Below are 23280 nucleotides of genomic sequence, written 5' to 3' on the forward strand. Positions count from 1 at the left end.
TACAGTACAACCACTATAACATTACCCTCCCCCTCTAAATACTTTGCACCATTCACAAAACCTCACTGAATATTATATCAGTTATTTCAACTTTAAATACTGGTGTGATACTCGCCATAATCAGAACTATTGGTATTTAAACTGTTTCCATTTACATCTCTCCATCTCAGTGATTTTCACACCCATGGCACTACTTGTCAAGGCACTGTGGAGTTACGGAGCTGTAAATGGATGGGAGCTGCACTTCCTGTCACTTCAAACATTGGCTGCAAGTTTCCCCACACTGGGCAGTGATCTAACACAGTGCTACCGAACAATGCAACAGCCTGGGTTTATATATGAATGAACCAGTGCGGACTGCACAGCTCCCCACGCTGGGCATTTAGCCCAGGATTATAGATCCAGCATTGGTGTGGGCTGCACAGAGTTCCATTCTGGACATTGCTGGGTTGTATCCTGCAGTACGCTAGCTATATCTTCACAGTGCTCCATCCTGAAAGTATAATGGACAGGCTGGTTATGTGAGTTGTATTGCGAATGTGAGAGAACTAAACATCTGGCTATACCTTTATTTTATGTTTTCATTCTTGTTATTGGACCCTTCAAATGCAGACCCATCCGGTTAAATCCGAACCTCTGGATGAGTCATGGTGACTGTTGTTGCAGCATCTGGGTCTGCAACATGACCAACAAATGGAGCTGCAGAGAGGGGAGTCTCCGTGAAATGGAATGAGGGAATCACAGTCAGATCAGCCGTGGTCTCAGTGAATGTTGGGGCAAGATTGTGTGGACCACGAATGCCACTTATTCATATATTTGTGTTTGTTCCAAGCAAACTTCCCTTCTCTCCCAGTGTCCCATACTGGTGGGGAGAGAGTCCCCTCCTCCTGTGCCTGCGTACCAGGATCCTCGGGCCTCACTAGCCTCTAGATTTCCCTGTGTCCCAGTTTCGAGCAGTTGAGTGACTGCCTCCTAATCGAAGTTTTGTGAAAATACATGTCCTCCTCCTGCTACAGAGTAACAGGCTCCAATAGCTCTGTGCTCACCTGCTGCTCCTGTGGAATGGAGGTGAGGGACTGAATACCCTCTTCACATTCTTTACAGCTTTTCTTGACTAAAAGGCTTTCTCCTGTTTCTGTAAAACACCATCAAAATCTGAATGATTTATTTTTGTATTTGACTCTCAGTAATTGAGCAAACCAGCTGACTGACAGAATTCAGAAGCTGAATCGCTTCCTCCTGTTCCCGTGTGAAACACTCAAGAGTCAATAGACTCTCAGAGATATAAAGCATGGAAAAAGATCCTTCGGTCTAGTCACCTATACCAACCAAATATCCTAAATTAATCTCGTCCCCCTTGGCAGCACTTGGCCCATCTCTCTCTAAACACTTCCCATGCATGTATCCATCCAAATGCCTTTTAGAAGGTGTAACTGTACCTGCCTCCACCACATCTTTTGGCTGTTCAATCCATACACACAGCAGACTCTGTGTGAAAATGTTGTCCCTCACGTCCCTTTTTAAATCATTCTCCTCTCACCTTAAGCCTTTATATTCTATATTTGGAATTGTCTATCCTGGGAAAATACATTGATTGCTTACTTTTTCTATGCCCCTCCTGATTTTATAAACCCCTTTAAGGTCCCCCTCAGCCTCAACACTTGAAAATAGTCCCAGCCTATTCAACCTCTCCCTGTAACTCCAACCCTCCAACACCTACAACATTCTTTTAAATCTCTTCTGCACCCTTTCAAGTTTGACAACATCATCTTTTCGACAGTGGGGAGACCAGAATTAAAGGCAATATTACAAAAGTGGCCAAACCAATGTCCTGTAGAGATGCAACATGTCATGCAAACGCATAGACTCAAAGCACGCACCAATAAAGGGAAGATCACCAAGTGCCTTCTTCATTGCGCTGTCTACGTGTGACAGCAATTTCAAGGACGGAGAACCTGCACCACAAGGTGCCTCACAGGGCAGCGATCGGGGTTCAATTCCATCTTTGAATGACTGGCTGTGTGGAGTTTGTACATTCTCCCCGTGTCTGTGTGAGCTTCCTCCGGGTGTTATGTTTCCCTCTGACAGTATAACGATATACAGATAAGGGTAGATTGGCCATCCTAATTTGCTCATAGTATCGTTGGATGTGAGGGCAAGGTGCATGAGCCATGGGAAATGCAGGCTGAGAGGGATAGGGTAGGGGTTTGTCCAGTTGGATACTGTTTAGAGGGACGGTGTGGCCTCGATGGGCCGAAAATCCTGTTTCCTAATTGTAGGGATTCGATAATTTCTATGGAGTTCTCCTTGATTGGCAACTTTCGACAGGATCCTCCCTATATGTCTGGCCCTGATTTGTCTTGCCAAAATGCAACACCTCACAATTATCTAAAATAAACTCCATCTGCCACTCCTCAGCTCACCTAATTAAGTTCCCATTATATTCTAAGACATCATTCTTCATTGTTGTGGACTACACCACCAAATTTGTTATTATCTGCAAACTTACTGACCATACTTCATATACTCAAATGTAAATGATTTGTATAAGTAACAAAAGTCAGTGGACCCACTATTGATCTTTGCGGCACGCCACTGGTCACAGGTCTCCAAGTTTAATGAACAAATGTCCACTGTCACGGCCTGTCTCCGATATTCAAGAAAAGTTTGGACCTAAATGGCGAGTTCTCCCTGGATCCCAGGAATCTAACGTTGCTAACTAGTCTACCGTGTAGAACATTTTGGTTTTCTTATTGAACTCCATGAAGACAACATCCACTGTCCTGCCTTCATCAATCATCATCTTCACATCCTCAAAAAATTCAACCGAGTCAGTGAGACGTGATCCCCAGTGTACAAAGCCCTCTTCTGTCCTTGTCTTTCCAAATGCATATACATCGTTTCCCTCAAAATCCCCTCCAACAATTTCGTCACCATTGACGCCAGGCTCACCGATCTATAGTTACCTGGGTTTTCCTTAATTTCTGAAATAATGACACTATGTTAGCAACCCTCCAGTCTTTTGCTACCTCACCTGTGGAAATCAATGTTACAGATATATCAGCAAAAGGCTGAGCAATTTCTTTCCGAGCTTCCCACAATATTCTGGGATTCAACTGATCAGGTCCCAGGGATTTGTTCACCTTTATGTGTTTTAAAATGTCAAACATCTCCTTGTAATATAGATACTTTTCAAGATATCACCATGTATTTCTTCATTCTCTCGCTCTTGTAACCTCTTCTACATTAAATACTGGGAAAAATACTTGTTTCGTATCCTTTCCATCTCCTATGGTTCCACACATAGATAGCCTTACTGATCTTTAAGGTGCCCTATTCTCTCCCTAGTTAATATTTTGCAATGGAAGGATGTGTAGAGTTGCTTCAATGCCTCGTTAACCCTATTTCTAAAGCCATCTCATGTCCACATTTTTCTGGCCCAATTTCCCCATTGACTATACACTTATTGCCCTTATACTCCTCTCGGGATTCACTTAATCTCAGCTCTGTTTACCTGACATATGCCTCCTTGCTTACCTTGACCAGAGCATCAATATATCTAGCCATCCAGCACTCCCTGCACCCATCAGCCTTGCCCCTCTCTTTAATAGGAAGACGTTGGCTCTGAACTCTCTGAAATCAAGTTTTGATTTCCTTGCATTTACCAACCATCCCCTTACCTGCGAATAGGGTATTCCAATCAGCCTTTCACAGGGCTCGCCTAACACTTTCAAAATTGGCCTTATTCAAAGTTATAACTTGAATGTTTACATTAGGTCTTTCCTATTCCACAATCAGTTTAAAACTAATATTTATGTGTAACAGACTTGAATGTTAAATAAACACTTCCTGACCGTCTGTAACAGGCTCGAGAGGCTGAATAGACTCCTCCTGTCCCTCTATAATATACTGGACAGGCTGAATGACCTCCTCTTCTCCCTCTGAAATAGACTCAAGAGGCTTCATGGCGTCCTCCTGTCCCTGTGTAACAGATCCGAGACATTAAATGAGAAAACAACCCGTGGATTATGATCAGCTGGTAAACTATATCTGATGGAGGTCCATCCTTTCTCAGTTACAGAAACACAAACAACACTATTTACTCCAGGTACTCTCTCAGTAACACTTCATACAGCTTCAGCGATGCATCTCTTCGTTTTGAATTTTTTTTTTGGCAAAATGTGCCAATATCCCAGCTTTCCACCTTTTTAAGTAGCAACAGGCTAATATGGACTGCATGGCATTCTCTTATCCTTCTGTAAGAGGCCCCTAGGGACAGAATTGCTTCGGCCTGTTCCTGAGCAGCAGTCTCAATGCTCTGTCTCAAGGTTATGAATGGATTTGACAACAGGGCATTAAAACCAGGAATGGCCGCACACTGGTCAATAAGTACTGTACTTTGGTAACTTTCCATCCCATCCTTGGCCAACATCTGCAGCTGAAGCTGTCAAGTCACAACTGTGGGAGATCCCTTTGACTATGAGCTGATTCTTGACACCATGCCCTGAACATTTCTAACTTGAAATACTCAAGTATCGAGAAACTTGATCACCCGAATTTTCATTATGCAGCCGATCTGTTATTTTATAACTGCTTCCTTTCATAAACAGAGTGGAACATATATAGACGCCTGCAGGGTCCTGTTAATACTCTCATATACAAGTTAATAAAAAGATTTAAAAGATTTAAAGATTTATGATCCATTCCTCAGCAACCCTCATCCATTCCATCCAAAACCAGTAAATGGAAAGTGATGTTTTGAACAGGTTAACTGAGCCTATTTGTTCAGTAAGTGCGATTACAGCCAATCTCCATGGATTCTAATTATACCAGTGGAGAGTTTCCATCTTTTAATGATAAATGGGCTCCATTCAATGTGTTATCCCATAACATGAGCGGGACCATCACTGACAGCACTGACAGGGAACAGCAGATCCAGAGAGAGGGGGAGGAGAGATCCGAATTTGAGAACATTAGACTGGAATATTCCAACAATGGATCAGAATCTGATAACATTAGGCTGGAATATTCAAACAATATACAAGAGCTTATCTGATTATGTTTGGTATCTTTCTGCATTTTATTGGTTGTCATTATCATCGCAGATCTATTACGCTCTTCTCATTATTCAATATTTTTATTATCCCTTCCTGGTTATCGTTGGTGTTCCTGGTAAGTGTCACTGTCCAGATTCTGTTTTCTATAAACCAGTTTTGACTGTATTATTGTTCTTTCATATAGTCTACACATTTTGCCACTATTATTGTTCCTGTTGAATCTTTCAATCCAGATATTCACTCTACAGACCACTACTAACTACATTAATGAACGTGTTCAATTACTGCCTCACTCTCTGCTCTGGCAGTGTTACTCACGTGTCTCTATGTTGATCTATTCAGTTTCAGGGGAGAACCACAATGCATTGTATCATTGCCTTTGCTGTTAAGAGCATAGAGGTCACCGTCTACTGTTCTGGTTACAAACTCCACTTCCTTCCACTGTTTCCATCCCATGCTTGGCCAAGATCTGCAGCTGAAGCAGACAAGTCACAACTGTGGGAGATCCCTTTGACCATGAGCTGATTCATGACACCATACCCTGACCATTTCGAACTTGAAATACTCACCACTCCCGAATATATCTCACCGGTTTATTCCATCTGCTGTTTGAACCTTGAGCTAATGAAGTACAGGCTTAATGAAGCCAATAATCTGCTGCTGACACTCCCGGCTTCAAACCTGCCGAAGCAAATCTGATTCCACCTCACACCAAACTCCCATCCATCTCTCATTCATGAGCATGCCGATGTATATTGCTGTTGTGTCTGGCAATGACTTTATTTTAACTTTATCAAACACTTTACCTCATCTATCCATGAAACTTCCCTCATTCTCCCTGTTGATTAATAAAAAGCCTGCCTGTTGTTCTTATTTAAAATAATTTCCTCCATGTGCGTTCCTTCTCAAACAATGAGTTTCGCATTCAACCACACACACAAAAACACAACACACACACACACACACACACACACACAGCAAACCTTCCCATTGCAGGCAGTAATCTGATGCGAGGATAGTTAGCATATGATAGCAAAGTTTGCAATACTCTCTATGCTGGGCAGATAGTGCAGTTTACTGAGCAACACACGAGCATGGTGTGCACAGCTCTCCATGCTGGGCTATCATCTTGTCCCAGTTTATGTTTGTTTGTGGTGGTCAGTAAAGCAGATTCAGAATTTGATTTAACAAACCATTCCAGCTGATCTGACAATGCCTTTATTCAATGTTCTCATTCTTGTAATTTTATTCACGAAGATCTCACTTCCTCAGTTAGTCCCACTGCCCTGCCTTTTTCCACATATTTCCACAACATCTTTTCAGTTAATTTACTGTCTGTTTCTGTCTTTAAAGTGAATCTCTCTGTCCATCTGTATCTTTCCCTGGCCTTGGGTTTTGTCTCCCTAGTGTATCGAGTGCTGACATTATGTAGCTCAGAAATTCTGAAATGGTGTTTTTTCGAGCTGTTGTTCACTTCCCGGTATGTCTCGTGTGATGGTTCATAGACAGGCGTGTTTCAGAAGTTATAAGACACATCCTTGTAACTTGGTCTGTACCTGTGTTTGCCCCACTCAGGGGACCTTGCGTTCAGTAACACGGGGAAGCTCATTGAGTAAAGGACCAGGCATCTAAATTGTGTGGCAATGCTGTTACTTTTTAAATAAAACGTTAGTTTCTCATTTTTTTTTAGTCAGAGATCTTAAAGGCCCAACTGCCGACTGAAAACGGCTGAAGTAAATAACTTACGGGTTTTTAGGGTTTTTAATAAATAGTAGTAACAATGGCCAGCTCGCACAGACCAGGCTTTCTAGTTTGTTTTTTCTTGTAGCTGTAAAAATCACCGGGTGTTTGGGGTCCCAAAGGGGTTAAAGTTTTCGTAAATTATCCCTAGCTGCTATTCTCTCTAAAGCCTCACTTGATTGTGTTTCCTCCTGGATTGGAGAACTGTATGCAAGAATGCATGTCTGAATGTTCCTTTTTGCCAAGGGGTGTGTTTAGGTGATGTTAATAGATTGAACAATTCATTTGTAGAACGTACTGTATCCATTATTCGGTTAAGGCTTCCAATAGTTAAGTCATTTTGTATGGATTTTCATTAGAGGATAGTGAGGTTGAGCAACCCTATGGTAGCCAAAGGCCTGATCAGGATCTGTTTAAATACATCCAGGCATTATCTAAATTTGATGGGAATGATGGGGGAGCCTTTTTAATTTCATTTCAGAAAGTGGCTAAACAAGTGCAGTGGCCAGAGAACATGTGGATTTAGTTTATCCAAACAAAGCTGATAGGTATTTGCATCCCCATCGGAGGAGGTGAAGAAAGCCATCTGAAGTGCATATGAGCTTGTTCCAAAAACCGACAGACAGAGTAGCAGGTAAAGAGGTTAGAGCATTAAGTGGTACAGAAGCATGTAATTCTTTTATGCTGAGACATGAGGAGCTATGTCATTCATAGGGAGTATTGGAGAGGTGAGAAGTGCTCCATGATGTAACGTGTGGTCAGAGTGTCCAGTGGAAACATCAACAGATTTATTCCACAATGAGGAAGGAGGCCTTGAGCTTGGTGTTGGCGTTACAACATTTCAGCATTTACATTGCGAATAACATACATGAGGCAAATCTTTATCACTGATCGTGACACCTTAAAGTTTGTGGAGAAGTTTAAGGAGAAAAATACAAGTCTGTTTCGACTGAGCTTATTCTTGCTGCCATTCAATTTGAAATTATAAAGTTGATAGGGCGAGAAAAAGTAAGTTTTGACACTTTGTGGAGACTTGGATGAAGAAAGACAAAACGCATTCTGTGGCACGAGTGAAATGACTGAAATCGAATCGAGTTGTGAACATTTGTATGCTCAGAGTCAATGTAATATATATTCATTCCAGTCTACTAACAGAGGAAGATTAGGAGGTCTAAAATTAATCCATCTTTGTATATTGATGGATCATTTTATTAAATGTGGAGTTGTGAGTATACTATCACTGTAAAAAGTTTATTTTCTCTTAGGTTGTTTTTGAAGGGAGGTTTTTAAGGCAGAGGTGAAGAACTGCTGTCTGAACACAGTTTAAGTCAATAACTGAGGAGGCCTTTAGGTTTTATTAAAACGGTTGTAACAATGGAAGGGCAGTGGCCAGCTCTCTCAGAACAGGTTTCCTCGTTTTGTTTTTAACTGCAGCATTCAGAAGCAGTTCGGGTTCCAGAATGGTTGGACGTTTCAATACATGATCCTGAGCTGCTTTTCTCTCTGAGATCCCTGTTCATGTGATTTCTCCTGGATCAGAAAATTGCATAAGAATCTGTATTTGAATATATCTTTGTGCCAATCAGTGTATACCAAGAAGGTACGGTATCTATTGTTTGTGTAAGTGCTCCAACATATAAGCAATCCCAAATCTTACTTTTCTTTGATGTATTTTAACTAAAGCATTTGAAGAGATTACATTTTGCTTAATGGCGAGTAGTTTGACCAGTCACAACATATCTGGAACGTACACTTCCCATCTATATTCAAAATAAGGAAAGGTCTGAGTCTAAGCGGCCTTCTTGAAATATTTTGCAGGAATCTGGTCTGGTCCACAACACTTATAGACGAGCGGTTTCTGACTGACTCCTGTTGTTGAAAAGTTAGTGCAGCAGCTGGGGATGGTTTGCTGGAGGTTGTGCTGTGAGCTGCCTCAGATATTCAGGGAGACCTGAGGATTCGGTGACCCAACTTTGGATGGAGTATGGGACTGTAGTTACAACATCTGGGTCTGCAACATGAACAAAAAATGGAGCAGAGGCTGCAGAGAGGGGAAGCTTTGAAACCACGCAGTGAGTGTGTGTGGGGGGAAAGGGCTCTGCTGTGTCCACCCCGGATTTTCCAGGAACAGCTTCCCAAGCTCCACTTACCCGGGAGCAGAGTATGAGGCGACCCTGACTGAACAAGGAGCTGGTCACAGAGCGGTGTCACCTCCTTCAACACGACCTTCAGCTTCACACCAGGGGGAGGATGGTGCTGCCAGTGGCTGTTAGGGCCACTGTTTCATTCAGCTTCTATGTTCTGGAACTTTTCAAACAGGACTGCGTGAATTTTCCATCATCTGCCAGTATGTTGCCATCAATGTAACCATTCAGTGATGGAGGATATATATTGTGGATGAGGTAAATACATTGTTTCACCCTCAGCAGGGAGCTGCCGGGTGTATCCAGTATAGTGAGATTCCCGATGGTGTACATGGCATCTGCGGAGTAGCCATGTCAATGGGGAGAGGTAGAGGAACTGAAGGAGCACTCTCTGTATTAATCTTGCAGCGTGCCCATCACAGAACATCATGTTCGTGAATACCACTGTCCAGACAGCAACCACAGCCTCTTCATTCACAAGCAGGCAGCCATTCCCACCGTCTTCAGATCCCCATGTAGAAAGGAATGAATGTATCTTGGATAAAGGCCATCCCCTTGATACACGTTTGAAAATAGCATCCCCCATCACCAACCAAACACTTCAAAACATTCCATGTGTACGGAGAGCAATTGGGTCACTTGGAGCGTCAAGGAGCAGACGATCAGGGATGGAGCAAAACCACCCATGTCTGAATGGGTCTGAGTGAACCCCCCAGTACACAGTATCATTAATCCCTGTAATCCCTCTCCATTTCAGTAACATACTGCTTTCCATTATTCCTGTAAATGAAATGACAGATTATATCATGTTATATTGCAGCTGCCAAATTATTCTCCATTGCATTTACCTCTCTGTATCTATCTGTAGACCCTCCACCCTCTCTTGATAATTTAATCTCTTGCTTATCACAGCAACATGACCAAACTCAGTATCTCTATATCTGTTCCATCCTCCTGATCATTGATATAGATTGTAAATAGTTGAGGACCCAGCACTGGTCACTGTGTGACTCCTGTCAAACTGATTTGGACTGATTTATCCGGAGTGCCTGCTTCCTGTTTCATACATAATTCTCCCCCATTACTGTGTAACACAGTCGTAAAGCTGAATATGAACAAGGAGCATCAGTCAGGAATTCAACCCGTCGAACCTGCTCCGCCATGGAATACAATCATGGCTGATGTCATCGCGCCCTCTGTTCGACATCCCTGCTATCTCTCGATCCTCAAAATCTAGTCTCTTGTTGTAGGTTGCGCCACGCAAAAAATATTCACTATACAGCTACACTTTCAATTACGTTTAGCATTTTTCAGACCTCAATGAGCTCTCCTTTCATTCTTATAATCTCGACAGTATAAGCCTAAACTGCTCAATTTCTCTTCATAAGACAAACACTTCAAATATGGAATCAATGTAATGAAGCTCTTCTGAATTGCCTCCAATGGAAATACCTCATTCTGCAGGACACCCAAACTGTACTCCAGTTGCAGCCTCACTAATGCCTTGCATAGCTACACCTACACTCCCTACCTTTCTAACTCTATCCTTTCATAAATAAACGCTGGAATTATGCTTGTTTTTCTCATTACTTCAATTACCCGCAAGTAGGTTTTCCGTGATATGCAAGCAGACACCCAGATCCCTCTGCACTTTAGCACTTTGAAGTTTCTCTCCATTTAGATAATAATTTGTCTTTTTATTAGGCTGGCCAACTTGAATAACCCCATATTTATACACTTTAATTTTCATTGCCAAATGTTTGCCCATTCACCCAATCTATACATATAGTTTTTAAATCTCTTGCATCATCATTCCGAAGTAATTTCCCACCAATGTTAGTGCCATCTGAAAATGTAGCTATAGTATTTTCTATCCCGTCAACCGAGTGATAATGTCGATCACAAATGGTTGAAGCATGAGAACTGAAATCTATGGCACCCAACAAATTGCATTTTCCAATAGAAAATGACACAGTTTATTCATCTGACTGCAGTTTGTTGGTTAACCAATCCTCCATCCAAGCCAATAAATTACTCCTAAACCCGTGCTGTCTGATCTTACCACTCACTCTTTGGAGAAGGGACATATCTGAATCCTTCACGAAGACCAGATATATTCCATCTCCAGGATTCCCACTATCCACCTTGTTTGTCACATCTTTAAATAACTCAAGAAAACACTTCAATCATGATTGATCCTTTGTAAAACCACGTTGACTCCGATGAATTGCGGTTTACATTTGCAAATGTCCTCAACAATGGATTCGAATAATTTGCCTGAAATTACAATACTTTATTGTTACATTTTACTCCCTAATGTATTCAGTTATTATAAGTTCTTCCCTTTCTAAAACCTTTACGTTTTCTTTGAATTCCTCTTTGATGGGCAAAAGGGTTTTAAGAGATGTGCTCCAATTGCTGCATAAGCGGTATGTGTGGCTGACTGGACTCATCATCCTGCTGGTGTACAATATCGATGGGATGAAGTGTTTCTAGGGTTCTCATGTTGTCGTCTCCAAGGCCAGAATGACCACCTACTGTTGATGCGTTAGAGTGGTGGGGGATTATGGAATCTTCCCGTTGCTGTGTAATATTTTGAGGGGCTGATGGGTCTTCGCATATTTCTCCATAATAGGTGGAGATACTGAACGGTCTCCTCATGTATCGCAGAGATGGGACCAAGAGAGCGATTGGTCTTCTCTTGTTCCCATACAACAGACAAGTGACTGAATTACTTCCTCCTTTCTCATGAAATAAGTTTCAGATAGTTTTTATCCTTATCAAATTCTCTCGCAACAGACTCGATGGGTGTGAATGGCCTCCTGTTATCCCAGTGTAACAAATCTCCAGTCACTGTGTGACGGCTTTCAGTTCCTATGTTACAGACTTGAGGAGGCTGAATGGACTGATCCTGTTGCTATGTAATAGGTTACTGGTGCTGCATGGCCTACTCTGGGTCCAGTGTTATAGATTCCAAGGGGATGATTGGCCTCCTCCTGGAAATATACATTCGGCTCCAGGGGCTGAACAGCCTCGTCCTATTCTGGTGTAACAGGGTAAAAAGGCCTGAATATCCTTCTGTTGTTCCTGTGTAATAGGTTGAAGAATGGAATGGATTCCTCCGTTATCTGTGTAATTCTCTTCACTTGTTGACTCCTTCCTGTCATCTATGTTGAAATAAGATCTTCTTTCATTTTTGTAAACTCCAATGGCTATTGGATCAACCTGATCATCCTTTCGTTATAAGCTAGCACCTTCATTGCAGGAATCAGTTGGGGGGACCATCTCTGAGCTGCTTCCAATATAACAACATCCTTTCTTCATTGAAGAGACCAAATCTGCACACACTGCTCCAGATGTGATCTCACTAAGACCCTGTACAGCAGCAGCAACACTTTACCAGCCTGCTGTAAGGTTCCCACCCAGGTTTTAGCAGTCTCAGCTCTCTGGGGGTTATACATAGCATTGTTGAACGATCATTGTCCTTCTCTACTCCACTAGCATAACGGGAGATCTGGAGAAAATGTCACAATGGTGCTTAAGAAGATCATAAATGATGTGGCGAATCTCCCCAAAATCCACGTCGCTCAGATTCTACAGAATCTTGTAATGTGGAACGCAAAAACAGCAAGGAGGAGCAAACATTGATGGGAGTTATATATCAAAGTGAAAGCTGCAATACAAATGTTGGGCAGGTTATAAAACAGGAAATGAGATATAAACATTTGTGGGTACTGCAGTAATAATGTACTGTTTACATTATATCTAAACTGTGTTAACCCAACTGAATGCTAATGCTGGGATAAATGGATTTCATGAGCATGTGTTAGATGGTGGCATTAACATTATGTCGAGCACTGAGCTCGACATCAGGTTATTTAGAAATTGATGTTGGATGATCAAAAGACCTAATTGAAAACTTTGCTCTAAAGGACCTTTTGGGAACAGTGACCACAATGCATTGTTTTTCTTTTATACTGTTTGAGTACACGATAGTGTTTGTTTTATTTGAAGTAACTGTTATAAATCTGAATCATGCAAGCCCTGAAGGTGTGAGGAGAAAGTGGGCACTGCAGCTGCTGGAGATCAGTGGCGCTGGAAAAGCACAGTCGGGCAGCGTACTCGGAGCAGGAGCATTCTCGTTTCGGGCACAACCCTTTATCAGGAATGAGGCTTCTGGGTCAAGGCAGCTGAGGGATAAATGCGAAGGGGGTGTGGCAGGAGGCAGGTAGCTAGGAATGCGATAGGTAGATGAAGGTGGTGTTGAAAGTGACAGGTAATGAAGGGAGACAGAACGCCTCATCTACTGCATCCTTTAAACTCAGTGTGGTCTTCTCTACATTGGCGAGACATACGTGGATCATTTCAGAGAACATCGCTGGAACAGCCACATTGACCAACTCCACCACCTTGTGGTTAAACACTTTAACTCTCCTTTCCACTCTGGCAAGGACATGAGAGTCCTGGGCCTCCTCCATCGCCAAACCCTAACCACCCGAAGCATGGATAAAGAAAGCTTCCTCTTCTGCCTTGGGACCCTTCAACCACAGGGATTAATGTAGGTTTCACCCGTTTCCCCATTTCCCCTAACTCCACCTTATCCCAGTCCAATATTCCAACTCAGCACACTCCCCCTTTTGAACGTTCCTATGTGTTCATCTTCCTTCCCATCAATCTGGTCTACCCTCCTCTCCGACCTAACCCTTTTAGCCACACCTTTAACTAACCATTAGGTCAAAGGAAGCAGCTTAGAAAAATGCCAAGTGTTGTAGTAAGCCAGTGGATTCAGAGAAATGTAGGACCCAGCAACAGGATGACCAAGAAACTGAGAAGGAAATCAAAAAGAGAAACAGAATGCAAACAAAAGAAAACCATAAAGACTGCTAAAAAAAACACATAAAGACTGCTAAATAAAACGTACATCAGTGTATGAAACAAAAGTAAAAACAAGGTCAAATGTGGAACAGTAGTTGTGAGGACAGGGTACTTTATTGTAGAGAACAGAGAAATCACAGGGGAAAGAAACATTTTCTTTGGGTTTATCTTCAAGGCAGAATATGCAGAAATTCTCCCAGAAATACCAAGTGACCATGGGACTTGTGTAAGTAAAGTCTAAGATTATTCTTATCAGTGTTGAGGTCAGCTTTTAAAAGGAAGCTGGATTGAGTATTTATAAATCTGACAGATCAGATGTACTGCATACAAGAATTTCAGAGGAAGCAGCAATAGAGGTATTGATTGCATCTCAGATTTTCATGTTATTTTCCAATAATTCCCGAAAGATATTTAGCCAGTCTGGATATGGCAAAAGTTATAAATATTATCCAATAGTTTAAGGAAGGATGAAGATGGAGAGTGGTGAACTACAGATCAGTTAACTTGTAATCCACGGTCGGGTGTCTCTTGGGCTGAATTACAAAGAACGTGTTACTGGATATATAGAAGGTGATGGGAAAACTGGGGAGGATGATAATGCATCGATGAAACGAAAACCATAAGTGGCAAAGATTTTTTGGAATGGTTGGAAGATGACTCTTGTGGACGTAGGCAACGAGGATCTACCATATAACGTATTGTTGGATATTCAGGAGGATCTTTCTTTAAGAACTCTCACATTACCATCATAAGAAAAGTTAAAGTGAAAGGAATTGGGAAGAACGCATGCAAAAAGGAAACGAAAAATTAGGTTTACATTCATGTGTACGTAATTGCAATATAGAAGATGTCGTGCACCTGCTGCATATAGTGTTGCTGAGACTAAACTTAGAGTATTCTGTTCCGTTTGGAGTCCCAATCTAAGATAGAATATACTGACTACAGAGGAAGTGCAAAAGGTATTTTCCAGACTAATCCATAAAATGGTTAGATTGTCTGATGGGGAAACTCAGCCTATGATCTCGAGTTTCAAAAGATGAAAGGTGATTGGAGTGAAACTTAGAAACTTAGGAATATAGAGGGGACTGAATAACAGAGAGACATGGAGAAGTGCAAGATGGCGAGATTAGGCAGAATCCCACGATATTCTAAACGTATAAGTAGAACAGAATAATCAGCAAACAATTAGTGTCCATTGGAAACCAAAGGGGGGCAATCAGTGCGTCAACCCGGAGAACATTGATTGATTGTTACATGTAAACATCACAGCTGTTTTACTTGTGAGAAGGAGGATGCAGGTACAGAATTCGAGAAGATGAACTGGAAAGCTCTTGAAGAGATTGATGTAAAATATGAGCAGGAGTTTGAGGCTTTGTCTGGTATAAAATTGGACCAATCCGCAGGTCTGGATACTGTTGGAGTCAAGGGAGGAAATTTTAATTGGAATCTGACCATAGCGGAGGTGCCAGAGAACTGGAGAGCAGCTAATATGATTCCACTTCACAGTAAGGGTGGTAGAGATTTGCCAAGGTAACTATGAACAAGCGAGTATTAGATCACTGTTCGGGAAACTACTGGAGAATATAGAGAAGAAGAAAATCGAACTCCAATAAGAGTCGCAAGGTTTGATCAGGGATAATCATCATGACTTTATCAGAGTGAAGTCACACCTAATGAATTTGATTGAATTAGTTTGAGGAGGTCGCTTATTTAGTTTTTATGCAATGCCTTTGACAAATTTCCACATGGGAAATTGAAATAAAAAGTAACATCTCAGAGTATCGAGGATAACTTGACAAGTTACAACGAAGATTGTCTTAGTGTCAGGATACAGAGGGTGGTGAGAGAAGGCTGTTTGTGTGACTGGAGACCAGTGTCCTCTGGTGTACCACAGGGATCAGTGCTGTGTCCCTTATTGTTTGTAGCATTCATAAATGGTATAGATGGGAATCTGGAGGGGGGAGTGGGTGGAGGGGTGGGAGTTGTGACAAGTAAGTTTGTGTTTGACACAAAGATTGGCCGGGTGGTTGGCAGTGAGGAGGAAGTTCTGATTTTACAGGAAAATACAAGTGGAGTGATCAGATGGGCAGATCAATGGCAGATGGAATGTGATCCTGATAAATATGAGGTGGTGTACTTTGGAAGGAGGAACCAGACATGGGGTGTACACAATGATTGGCAGCACACTAGGGAGCTCAGAGGGTGTTTCTCCACACATCCCTGAATGTGACTGAACAGGGTAATGGACTAGTTAAGAATTGAACCTTGGGTGGAGCATTTATTAATCAGGGAGTAGATTATAAGTGCGAGACAGGGCTTTGTTTAGTCCATGATGGAGTACTGTATGTCGTTCTGGGAGCCTTATTACAGGAAGGATGTGATTGTACTGGAGATGTTGCAGAGGAGATTCACCAGGATGTTCCCTGGGATGGAGCATATCAGCCAAGGAGAGAGGCTGGATAAACTCAGGTTGTTTACTTTGGAGCAGAGGAGGCTGCGGGGGATGTGATTCAGAAGGATTAAGATAATGAGGGGCATGGACAGGGTGGACAGACAGCAGCTGTTTCTTTTAGACAGAGGGTCAAGAACAAGGGAGCACACCTTAAAGTGAAGGGTTTGAGGTTCAGCGAGGATTTAAAGATTACTTTATTTTCACCCAGAGAGTGTTGAGGTCTGGAATGTACTTCCTGAGAGGGGGAGTTATCACGGCTAACCTCTCAACCGTTAAGTGTACTTGAACGAGCACTTGGAAGTGTAATAACATTCCAGGCTATGGGCCTGGTGTTGGAAAGTGGGACTAATATAGATCGTGCTGTATATCTGTTGGTACAGAGACTATGCTCCTGTGCGTGTATGATGTGGAGCTGAGCAGCTTAAGAAATGAATTAGTGGGCTTCTGAAGATAATGTTCACAAAGGTTATAAGAGTGAACTGTTATAGCTTGTCAAATTATGTCAATGTGAGAAGTATGAAAAAAACAGTACGGGTTCCTTCTAGTTTGAAACCAGAGAATGGAGAATGGGAAACAAGGAAATGGCAAAACTATGAATCCACTACTTCAGTTCTGTCGGCACAGAACTTTCTGACAATACCAGGAAAACCAAGTCCGGTGTGGGAAACGAAATAGTACATGGAACATCAAACATAGTAAGTAAATGGTTTGGGAGAAATTATTGGGCTGAAATTAATGGCCATAGACAACACTAACATAGATTTATGAAATGGGAATTATGTTTGAGAAACTGACTGGGAGACAAATGAAAGAGAAGCAATTTTCAGATTTTCAGAAAAATGTTGGTAAACCTCCAAGCCTAGTTTGCAAATTCAAATCTTAGTGGATTGGGGTGAATATATGGACATGCTTCTAGAATGGGACAGCTGGCAGGAAACAGTGAATAGAAATAAACAGACTTGTGAAGCAACAGCCTCACCCTGTATTTAAGGTATGATTCTGTGAGTATGACTATGTCCCTGACACCCCATCACCTTCCCTGGATATCTCCTCTCTCACCAGCAGGACATATACAGCAGAAATGGCGGCACAGTGGGATACAGTTGGAAGGGAATTGCTCTGGGAGTCCTCAACAGTGACATGTATCCCATGAAGTCCCATGGCGTTAGTTTGCACATGGGAAAGGCAACCTCCTGCTGATTACCATGTAGCAGCCTCTCCCAACTGATGAGTCAGTACTCCTCCAAGCTGATCAACACTTGGAGGAAGCTCTGAGGGTGGCAAGGGCACAAAACGTACTCTGGGTTGGGGATTTCAATGTCCACCATCAAGAATAGCTCAGCTGCAGCATTACTGATTGAGCTGGCCGTGTCCTAAAGGATATAACTGATAGACTGGGTCTACGGCAGGTGGTGAAGGAACCCACAAGAGGGAAAAGCCACATTTGACTACAGCCTTACTATTTTGCCAGTTCCACAAGTATCTGTCCATGACAGTATCGGGTTAGAGTGACCACTGCATAGTCATTGTGGAGACAAAGTCACACCTTCACATTGAGAATTACCTCCATAATTCTGGGTGGCACTATCACCGTGCAAAATGGAACAAACTTCAAACGGATCTAGCAGCTCAAATCTGGATTTCTATAACGTGTTGTGGGTCATCAATAGCAGCAGAATTGTACTCCAGCACAACCTCATGGCCTGTCACATCCCCCTCACAACAATTACCATCAAGACAGAAGATCAACCTTGATTCAATGGAGTGTGCAGGAGGTCTGGAGCAGCACCGGGCATACCTGAAAATGGGGTGTCAGCCCGATGAAGCCACCAACCAGGACTGCTTGTGCACCAAACAGCACAAGCAGTAAGTGACAGACAGGCTAAGTAATTCCATAAGCAATGGTTCAGGTCTCTGCAGTCCTTCCACTTCTAGTTGAGAATAGTTATGGACAATTAAAAAAGTCATTGGAGGAGGAGATTCCACAAGTATCTCCGATAATTTTCAGTCATAAGTACTGAGTGGATGATGCACCTCAGCCTCCTCCAGTCGTCCTCAACAATTCAGTTTCCAGTCATCAGCCAATTTGCTTCAGTCCACGCGACATCCCAATTCAGTTGGAGACACTGGATACCCCAGAGGTTACATACCCTGACAACATTCTGGCAATAGTACTGAAAAGTTGTGCTCCAGACCTTGTCACTAAGCTGTTCCAATACCGTTACAACAATGACATTTCCCCGATTACGTCGAGAATTACCCCAAGTATCTCCTATCCATAAAAAGCAGAACAAATCCAATCCTGCCAATTACCAGCCCATCAGGCTACTCTCGATCATCAGTAAAGTGGTGGAGGGTGTCAGTGCTTTTAAGCAGCACTGGATCAGCAATAACGTGGTCAATGACGCTCGGTTTGGCTCCACTGGGGTCACTCAGCTCCTGACCTCATTACCTTGGTTCAAACATGGACAAAAGAGCTGAATTCCAGAGGTGGGGTGAGAGTGACAGCTCTTTAAATCCAGGCTGCCTTCGACCAAGTGTGGTATCAAGGGGCCTTAGCAAAACTGGAACCATTGGGTATCAGGGGCAAACTCCCCGCTGGTTCGAATCATACCTGACATGTAGGACGATAGTCATGGCTAATGAAAGTCAGTCAATCCAGCTCCAAGACAAGTCTGTAGGAGTCCCTTGGGCAGTGGCCTAGGCCCATACATCTTCAGGGCTGCTTGATCAATGACTTTGCCTCTATTATAAGGTCAGAAGTGGGGATGGTCGCCAATGATTGCACAATGTTCAGCAACATTTGTGGTTCTTCAGATACTGAAGCAGGCCATGTCCAAATGCGACAAGATCTGGACAGTATCCAGGCTGACAAATGGCAAGTAATATTTACGTCACACAAATGCCAGACCGTGACCATCACCAATAAAATAAAATCTAACCTGCCCCTTGTCATTCAATGGTGTTACCATCACTGAATCCACAGTGGACTGCAGTGGTTCAACAAGGCAGCTCACCGCCACCTTTTCAAGGGCAACCAGGGACAGGAGATAAAGGCTGGCTCAGCCAGTCACACCCAGATTCACGAAATAAATATTATTTTAAAAAATAACAGAGGGAGGTTGCTGGGATATCACAGAGATCGGTGCTCAGGTCCCATTTGTTCACACTACCCATTAAACATTTGGTTGCTGGAGTCAAATACAGAACTAAAGGATATTGGATTGTGAGTGGATGAGGAGGTTGTAAAAAAGGTGACTAAGACAAGTGGAGTGAATGGGCAAATACGTGGCAGATGGAGAGCAAGGTGGGTAGAGGTGACCGTCTGCCCTTTGACTTGAAGCCGATCATTTGTAATGGGATTGTTTGAAACATGTTGATCTACAAAGGGACGAATGCTCCTTTTTGTTGTTTCCTTCTACGCAGCCCTCCGAGGTCCCTGCAGCACAGTGATGTCTGAACCCAGAAGGCAATACTGGGAATGGCATTGGCACGCTGCCCAGTGTACATAGACCCACCAAGTGGGGAACTGTAACAATGCAAAGGATCTAGATCTCCCTGCAGACCAGTCACTGAAAGCAATATTGCAGGAGCAGAAAGCAGTTAGTAAGGTAAATGGCGTGTTGACCTTAATTTCAGGGGGGTTTGAATCCAGGAGTAAGGGTGTCTTACTGCAGCTGTACAGGGCCTTAGTGAGACCCCATCTCGAACATTGTGCAATATTGTGTCCAGGTTTGGTCTCTGTACCTAACAAAGGACAACCCTGACAGTGAGGGAGAGCAGTGAAGGATGACCAGACCGATCTCTAGGATGACAGGGTTGTTGTGGGAGCAGTGTTTGGGGCGACTGGGCCTGTATTCCATGGGGTTTAGGAAAATGTGTGAAGATCTCAGTGAGATATATAAAACTCTGACAAGGTGAGACAGAATGGAAGCAGGGATGATAATTCCCCAGGCTGTGATGTCTGAAACAAGTGGCCGCAGTATTAGATACAGACAGGCTATTCTGCACTGAGATGACAATAAATGTCTGCCCTCAGAGACTGGAGAATCTGGGGAATGCGCTCGCGCATGGAAACCAAGACACTGAATATAAATACGGATTTAGAGACAGTAAAGGGATGATGGGAGAGCAGGAGTACGGTATGGAAATAAAGGGCGAGGTATCATTGTATTGCATTGGATGCAAATTCGATGGACCAAAGGGACTACTGCACTTCCTATTTTATAGTTTCCAAAGGTTAATCACATGAACAGATATATTCATTGTGTGGGATAAGTGCATTGTGAAGATGTTTGAACATGAACGACAATGAGGAAGGCTCAATGTGTTGTATGGCCTACTCCATTCCTGATGTTTCTGTGCAGTCTGTAGGAACGCTCTGTAAATGTTGTCACAAGCTCGCAGATGTTAGGAAGGAGGTCCCTGCAGGGTCAACAGGACTGTGTTCCCATTCCCTTTTTCCGATACTGAGGCGGGGGCCGGGTGTTCTGTCCACGTTTATCCTTTAAGACCTCGGAGCAGTTTGATACAATAGAGTGTCTTGCTTGACCGATTCAGAGATCATTGAAAAGTTTTATCCAATGTCTATGTGTCTGCAGTCATAGATAATCATAGATAATCATAGATAACAAACAGCAATGTACAAAGCCTCCGGTCTGACAAGCACCCTTCCACTAAACCCTCTGCTTCCGACCGTCAAGCCAATTGTGTATCCAATTGGCCAGTTCCCCAAGAATTCCACGCGATGTAACCTTCCTGAGCAGCCTACCATATGGAACCTTCTCAAATGCCTTACTGAAATCCATGGAGACTACGTCTACCGCTCTGTCCTCGTCAACCTTCCTGGTCACTTCATCAAAGAACTTTAACAAATTTGGGAAGCATGATCTCCCACTCACAAATCTATGCTGACTGCTCTTGAATCCAACCCTGTGTAAGTAATGGGTGCAGACAATGGTATGCTGTCCTTCATTGTAAGATGATTCAAGTACATAAGTAAAGCCATCTTCCTGCTGTTGTAGAGCCTTGCTGAGAGAGCATTTGGGGCACTCTGCACAAATTTGATGTTCTTTGTAAAGAATGATCTCCTTACCACAGACACGGGTGATGGTAACATGAGGATAGAGTGAAGAAGCTGAGTGTTTAATCTGTAGAGCTGTGAGAGACGAAGAAATAGTGATGCTGAAACACGAGGAGTGGCAGCGATCACTTATTTCCAAAAGAGACATTGATAGGGTGAGAAATTCCATACTTTACCCAGGATTGATTGGTTTGATTTATCGTCACGTGTACCTCAGCACAGGGAAACACTTTGTTTATGCGCAGTGGAGGCAGATCATAGTAAACATGGCCAGACAGATCATAGGGTGGAAATAGACTTGGACAGAGTAAGGCATACAGATTACACTGAACAGGACGTGCACTAGACAAGATCAACATGAACATGATCAACATTATTTGAACTTAGAGAGTCCATTCATCAGTCTAACGTGACTTTCCTAATAATTTATTTGCCTAAATTAAGTCTCCCCATGTTATTGTGCAGTCGGCGTGTGAACCCTGTACTGAACGCCATGTTGTTCACAATCCCCAACAGCAGCCACAATACCTTCCATCTGAAACAGGTAGCTTTTTCACCAGCTTCCGCCCGACATAGAGAACACCAGGCTGTCTTCTCGGAGATGGAAGATGCCTTCTTGAGACTTCGCACAAGACATATGGCTTACCTCCTCACCACTAGAAAACCATGTTAAAGTCCCACGTGTGTATCATAAGCAACGGAGCCAGGAGGAACAACATGGAGCAGTCTGTCTGTGCAGCCTCTGTTCCACTTGTTCATCATCTTGGAGCATCATTCTGGAGACAGTAAGGACTGCCGATGCTGGAGATCAGAGTACAGCGTCGATTGATGGAAAAACACAGCATCCGAGGAGCTGGAGAATCGATGTTTTGGGCATAAGCCATTCATCAGGAATCAGCATCAATTACCTCATTCTGTCCCTGTGTAAGTGCATTGAGGTGGGAATGGCCTCTTACTGTTCCTGTGTAAGTGGCTCAAGGAGCTGAATGGCCCCTCCCATTGCTGTGTAAGTGACCCAAGGGTATGACTGGCTTCTTCCTCGTCCGATTGGACAAGGTCAAGGGCCGGATTGGGTTACCCCTGGTTCCTGCTTGACAGCTCGAAGTGCTGACAAGTGTGATGATGCTGCAGCTTTAAGAGGTTATTTTGTCCTGGTTTCTGTTAAGAGAGAGATTGAACGACCATTACCAAGCTGGCTAGTTAAGACCACTTGAGTAAACAACGAGGGAGGCCTTGTGTTAATTTTAATGCAGGCTCAATGGGTGTGGCCAGCTCTCACAGATTAGGATCACTGGGTTTTGGTTTCTCAGTAACATCAGAAACTATTGGGGTCTCCACAGAGGTGGACGCTTCAGTGAATGCCTCCTGCTACTTTCCCTGAGTTTTCTCTTGGTGCTGTTTTTAATTCCTGGATTAGAGAAATGTTTGTGACATTCTTTGTCAGAATATTCCTTTCTGCCAAGGGCTGTGTTTATGTGATTTTCCTATATTGAAACAGTTCATTAGTAATAGTTCCTAGGTCTATTATTCTGTTAACTTGTCCAATAGAATTACGTTATTCTAGATTCCTCTTTCTTTGGTTTCATTTTATCTTTCGTGTTTCAATAAATGTTGTTTTGCTTCACACCAAGTACTTTGACCAGTCACATTGCGTCTAGAACATACACTTTACATTTCCATTAAAATAAAAAAAGAGTGTAGGCTACCGCCTTGAAATATTTTCCAGGCGCTCTGGTGTGGTCCATCACACTAGACTCCTTCTCTTCCTGAGTAATAGGCTGGAGGCACTGAATGGGCTGTCCCTGTTCTTCTCCAATAGTGTCAATGGGCTGAATGGCTTCCTCATATTCCTGTGAAACCAGCGTGAGATGCTGAATGAACCCTTGTTTTACGGTGGCAATGTGCAGTGTCAGGCAATGCTTTTACATG

Source organism: Chiloscyllium punctatum, chromosome 4, assembly GCF_047496795.1.
Source record: "Chiloscyllium punctatum isolate Juve2018m chromosome 4, sChiPun1.3, whole genome shotgun sequence".
Lineage (NCBI taxonomy): Eukaryota > Metazoa > Chordata > Chondrichthyes > Orectolobiformes > Hemiscylliidae > Chiloscyllium > Chiloscyllium punctatum.